The sequence below is a fragment of the Mustelus asterias genome, chromosome 5, assembly GCF_964213995.1.
Source record: "Mustelus asterias chromosome 5, sMusAst1.hap1.1, whole genome shotgun sequence".
Lineage (NCBI taxonomy): Eukaryota > Metazoa > Chordata > Chondrichthyes > Carcharhiniformes > Triakidae > Mustelus > Mustelus asterias.
Genome location: NC_135805.1, coordinates 29,293,235 through 29,300,017, shown reverse-complemented (window position 1 = coordinate 29,300,017; position 6,783 = coordinate 29,293,235).

Genomic DNA, 6,783 nt, shown 5'->3' with positions numbered 1-6,783 from the left:
TCCCTGATGCCCATTAACTCCGGTTTTATTAAGACACTTTTATACCATACACTGTCAAATGCTGCCTTGATGTCGAGGGCAGACACTCTCACCTTCCCCCCTCACCCCTCCATCCCGATCATCACTGGCATCCCCATCATTCTGTGACTACTCCCCACCACTGCAAATAGAAGAGTTCCTACATCCAAGGCTCCTCCTTGGACCCACCACAGCAGACCTGGAAGTGCCAACCTGACAGTGCCACAACTGGGGGCAGTGCTGCGCAGTGCTTGGCTATGTCCCTCTGCCCCGGGACTGCACTGACCTTTGCACCCCCAGAGGGCTCTCCTCGACAGGTCACGTCTGGGTGAATCTGTTGTAAATCTCGCTGACATGACGTCACATCAGCAAGGGACAGACATCTCATGAGGGGAGAGAAGCTGGTGAGGGGGGGGCTTTAATTACATTTAAATTTATTTAAGTGAATGGAAATCAGGTTCTCGCCCATGAGGCGTTCATGCACTAACGTCAAGCTGGTGTTCATCTCCAACAACTGCCTCCTACTGGCCGACTGTCACTTACAGGAAAAGCAGAGGGTGGGCAGGGGGACATGGAAGCTGAATGTCAAACTGGTGACCCCAGAGATCTTCAAGAAACCCATAAGGAATTACAAAGGTTGGGGAACCGTGAAACCATTCTTTTGAGTCTCCATCGCTCTAGTGGAAAGCAATCAAGGGGAACATCAAGAGGTTTTTCACCTTGAAAGGTGTTCAGAAGGCGAGGTGAGTGCTGACTCCAGAAAGACTTGAAGAATCTGCCCCGGCTGCAGTGGATGGGGGTCGATGTCAAAGAGGATTTCCAAAGAGGTGAAGAGCCAGCAAGCCTCGCCCTTTGTCTCGGAGGCTTCCAAGGTCATCCTCCAGTCCCGAGTCCATTCCGTGGAGCAGGATGAGATGTGCTCACGTTTCTTCTTCCAAAAGGTGCACAGTGAAAGCTCTGAGATCAGCAGCCTGAAAGAGAAAGATAGATCAACAAATTCATCACACTCTGACATTCTGAGGATCAGCAAGTCTTTTTATGCTGGACTGCATGACGTGAAACTGACAGACAGCATGGCCTTGCAGTCCTTCCTGTCGTCTATCACAGATGTCTTAGACGACAGCGAGTGGGAGAACCTGGACAAACTGCCAACTTTGGATAAACTGACAAAGGCTGTCAAGTCCTTCGAGACGAGTGAAACTCCCGGAAGTGAAGGCTTACCAGCTAAGTTGTATTCAGCTCTGTGTGAATGGAGTGGCTTGTGTGGTTTTTGCTACCAAATAAACCTGTTGGACTTTAACCTGGTGTTGTTAAACTTCTTACTGAATGGAGTGGCCCAGAGCTGCTGGATGTGTACGAGAGAATGCTTCTGGACAGCAGTACATCAGAACCCATGAGGAAAGGTATCATCACTTCGTACACAAGCAGAAAGGGGAAAGAGAGGAAATTAGAAATTGGCGACTCATTTCAGAGTTAATTGTGGACTATAAACTTCTAGCCAAGGTCATTGCTAATTGGGTCAGGTCTGCCTCTGGGATTGGTGATCCACCCTGACCAGACCTGCTCTGTTCCCAGCAGGAAGATCTCTCATAGCCTCTCGCTACTCAGGGATACGGTCGCCTATGTGTGGGACGGGGTGTGGATACTTGCCTCATCAGCCTGGATCAGGAGAAAGCCCTTGACAGAATTTCTTAAACATACAAATGATGTGTTCTCCAAAATGGGTTTTGGGGAGGGATACCTCTGAGCTAGGAAGGGAGACATCAACTAGTGTTCCTTATTTCTGCTTAGTGAATCCTTTTGTAAAGGGTCAATGTGTAGTGATCAATTAAAGATGGGATCAGGCTGAGCTGTAGTCCCCTAGAATACAATGTTGAATAAAGTACCAGCGCTGACTTTCTATTGCTGAGGAGTGGTAGCTGGCAGTGAAATATTGGACAGAATTCGCTCATACCCCTGCCAGCAGGATCAATGGCAGGCAGGTGGGGGTGGGGGATGGGGTGGGGGTGAATTCAGCAGGAGGCCCAAAAATCAGTCTTGCTGGTGTGAAATTACAGCAGGCAACATCGTAAAATCCTGCCCACCATGGCGGATCGGAAAACCCACTGGGGGCCGGAGTGAAACTGCTTTTCATCCCGCTAATGGAATGCAGATGAAGGCCTGACTGGAATCTTCCACCATCTCCCCGCATCCAAGCTGGATTCTCTGCGATGCCAGCGGATTCTTCATGATGCCAGCGGCACAGTGCAAAAAATTGGGACTTACCTGAACAAAGCTTGGGACTGCCTCTGGAATTCAAGATGGAGGTCAGCAGCGACCCTGGACCCCGGAACACCACAACAGCGGGTGGGGGAAGCATCTCCAGGTGAATCTTCCAGATTGAGAGACATCAAAGAGATTCATCTTCCAGCCTCAGAGTGTTCCTGGAAATCCATCTCCTTTTCAGGTGCTCCATCCTCCTTTTTCAGTAGTGGTGTCAGTGATGTTGGGCACCTTTTTAATATGGCGCTCGGGTATGGTGGCGAGATGTGCACCATCATGTCACCTCCCCCCCCCCCCCCGCCCCCCGCCACTCCTCACCCCCGCTTCCTCCCACCATGGAATTGTGGTGATATAAACAGGGCCTAATTTTAAGGCTGATAAAATTGGATATCCTAAATTAAAGAATTGGGCATATTAAAATCAAACACAGTCAAACCTCAGGCAGGCCAATTGTACAAATACACAAACGTGTCTGTGCCTGGCCCATCAACCACCCATCAAAGGTCGTTACAATCTATCGAGGCTTAGCAGGAGATCATTGCACCTCATTGAAATGCACCAGGCTATTGTTAGAAGCCTAAATCGGGCCAGACTTTCTGTCACCAAGAGTTCCTGTCGATACCTTATCTGAGAACAAGTTATACGTAAACAACAGCATGGAGAGGGGACACCTGGGGGGGCGGACCCTCGTGTCCTGTCAGGCAGATATCAAGAAACCCACTGGGTATTGGAACCCCCTCCTGGAACCTCATTGGCCAGAAGCCAGAGAAGTTTCTGGAAAGGCAAGCAGGCTGGGGGATAAAGGGACACACTTGGAGACACACAGGAGCGAAGACTCGACAGGGGAGACGGCCGTGACCATTCCGAAGACTGACCGAAGAAGGAAGGAAGGAAGAAGCTGCCATTGAGACTCATCTTCATGACGACGGACCAGAGGGACTCAGAGAATTGGGCCTGCAGTTCAACCAAACCATCTTTACGGGTAATATACTTGAATCTGGGGTATCCTCTTGTTTTATGTGGGTAATTTAAGGGTTAATAGTGTTATTATTAATAAACTTGTTGAACCTTTACTTGTGTTTGTCCTTTGTCCATCTTGCAAATAAGGACACCGGGGTAAAACCTTAGAGTAAGCAAACTGGTCGAAAGTATCTGAGAATTAACAGGTACTACAGAATACAGTGCAAAACTCCAGGATCTGTAATCAATTATGCCAGAGACAGTGTGGGTTCCCGTTAACCTCTGCAATGGGAGACATTCCCCATTCTTGTCCCTGCCATGGTCCTGGATAGGACACCTCCACCCAATATTCCATGTGAATCATGGCCACGATGGGAATAAAATAATTTGCTGCCCCTGACAGCACCGTTACAACAACACTATTCTATTGGAAGGCTGAGGTTTAGGTGAATCATTTAACGATTAGCTCTCTATCAAAGTTTTTTTTGTATTAATGACTTGCTTTGTTACATTTGGGTATGTAGGAACTGGCAGTTTCAACTAAGATCTGGCCGGTGCAAGTTTTTTTTATTCATTGAATGTGGGCTGGGCCAGCACTTATTGCTCATCATTTTGTCTACCACATTTTCGTGGGTGTGATTTCCTTCTTCAAAGGACAATGGTTTGATGATCAGCCATGATCATAATGAATGGTGGAGCAGGCCTACTCCTCGTTTTTATAGTCTTATTGAATTGAAATTTCGTCACCTGCTGTGGTGGGATTATGAACCCGAGTTCCCAGATCTTGTTCTGGATTTCTAGCATTTCCCCTTCGATTTGAAACCTAATTTCTCTTCAGGGGAGTGAGCAGTTTTCAATTTACTGTCACTTATTTGTTATGTAAAGTTTATTTATTAGTCACAAGTAAGGCTTACATTAACGCTGCAATGAGGTTACTGTAAAATTCCCCTAGTTGCCACTCTCCAGCGCCTGTTCAGGTCAATGCACCTAACCAGCATGTCTTCTGGACTGTGGGAAGAAACCAGAGCATCCGGAGGAAACCCATGCAGACACGGGGAGAACGTACAGACTCTGCAGAAGCAGTGACCCAAGCCGGGAATCGAAGCCGAGTCTCTGGTGCTGTGAGGCAGCAGTGCTATCCACTGCGCCACCATTATGCGGATGTGTTTGCGTTCTTTATTGAGACTGCACATTATGCAGTATTTTATATTGATGGATAGATCTGAGATACATGTCAGAAACTACTTACAGTGTATTGATTTACCCAAAAACCAAATATTTGAATCACTCACTTCTAGCTTGCTTTATTTACAAACAGGAAAACGAACAAATCAACTTAAAAGAAAGCCTTTCTCATGTGAGAAAATGCAGCTTATTTTCCCTCAGTGACTGAGAAAGTTGAAATAATTTTCACAGCACCCACCCAAGGGGTCAGTCTGTGAGATTCGAAAACAAATCTGTGGTAAACATACTCTTTCTTTTTGAAAAAGCACATGCTTCAAGTCCAAAAAATGTGAAAGATGTGCAACAATAAGAATGTTCAACGATAAAGATGCTAGAAGTACTCAGCCTGTCTGGCAGCATCGGTGGCGAGAGGTACAGAATTTTCATTTCAGCCCAGTGACCTTTCATCTGAACTGTTCACTTGTTTCCAGCTTACCTTCTCACCCTCATGTCTGAAATTAATTATTTGCTTCCTTTTTTAGTTAATTAATTGCTGAACAATTGAAGGGTGGCAGAGGGATTTGGGTGTCTTTGTACACAAAGTACAGTATGCAATTAGGAAGACAAATGGTATGTCAGCCTTTATTGTAAGGAGGTTGGAGTAAAAGATGAAATGGACAGGAAGGAGGTTAATTTAAACAGCCCAGATTTCTCCTCTCACCACCCATCCATCAACAGAAAGGTGTTTTTGATTTGCATCCCACTTTATGAAAGGCAGCGTATTTCCCAACCCCCAATTTTCGGTGAATAACCTCACTGCAAACTCAAGATAGGATGAACTCAAAGGGTTAGTTGATTTGCATACACTCAAAATGCAAAAAGAGGGTTCACAACTTTTCCCCCCTTTGCATTCATAAAGTTAAAGTAGGATAGAGAAAAGAAGCTTTTATAGTGCAAAGGCCACGGAGAAAATAAATATTGGTTCATGTGAGGTCCAGAATCAAAGTCCAATGAGGCATTTCTTCATGGAGGTCAGTGGGCTGAAAACTGATACTGTATAATTCACATTTCTGGTGGCGTCGGTTTCGCACAATGAGATAGGAAAAATCAGTCTTGTAGGTGATGGTACAGAATTTCCAGCAGAAGCAGTGTAGATGGGGCCAGGTGTTCCACCTGGGCATGTCTCCTTTTCTGTAAACCATAGACTGAGACTTTGCAGTTACCTGGATCTACTACAGTTCGCCTACCGCAGCAACAGGTCCACAGCAGATGCCATCTCCCTGGCCCTACATTCAGCCGTGGAACACCTGGATAACAATGACACCTGTGTTAGACTCCTATTTATTGACTACAACTCAGTCTTTAACACCATTAATCCTACGAAACTCATCTCCAAACTCTGTGGCCTGCGGCTCGGCTCCTTCCTCGGCAGCTGGATCCTAGACTTCCAAACTCACAGACTACAATCAGTAAGGATAATCAACAACACCTCCTCCACGATCATCCTGAACATCGGTGCCTCACAAGGCTGTGTCCACAGCCCCTTACTATATTCCTTATACACCTATGACTGTGCGGCCAAATTCCCCTCCAACTCGATTTTCAAGTTTGCTGATGTCACCATCGTAGTGGGTCAGTTCTCAAACAATGATGAGACAGAGTACAGGAATGAGATAGAGAATCTGGTGAACTGGTGTGGCTCCCTCAATGTCAGCAAAATGAAGGAGATAGTCATCGACAGCAGGAAGCGTAGTGGAGGACATGCCCTTGTTTATATCAACGGGGATGAAGTAGAAATGGTCGAGAGTTTCAAGTTTCTAGGTATCCAGATCACCAACAACTTGTCCTGGTCCCTCCACGCCGACGCTATACTTAACAAAGCCCACCAACACCTCCACTTTCTCAGGAGGCTAAGGAAATTTGGCATGTCAGCTACGACTCTCACCAACTTTTACAAATGCACCATAGAAAGCATTTTTTCTGGTTGTATCACAGCTTGGTATGGCTCCTGCTCTGTCCAAGACCGCAAGAAATTACAAAGGGTTATGAATGAAGCCTAGTCCATCACGCAAACCAGCCTCCCATCCATTGACTCTGTCTATACTTCCAGGTGCCTCGGAAAAGCAGCCAGCATAATTAAGGACCCCACGCACCCTGGACGTTCTCTCTTTCACTTTCTTCCGTTGGAAAAAAGATACAAAAGTCTGAGGTCATGTACCAACCGACTCAAGAACATCTTCTTCCCTGCTGCTTCCTAGACTTTTGAATGGACCTACCTCGTACTAAGTTGATCTTTCACTACACCCTAGCTATGACTGTAACACTACATTCTGCATCCTATGGGTGACACAGTGACACAGTGGTTAGCATTGCTGCCTC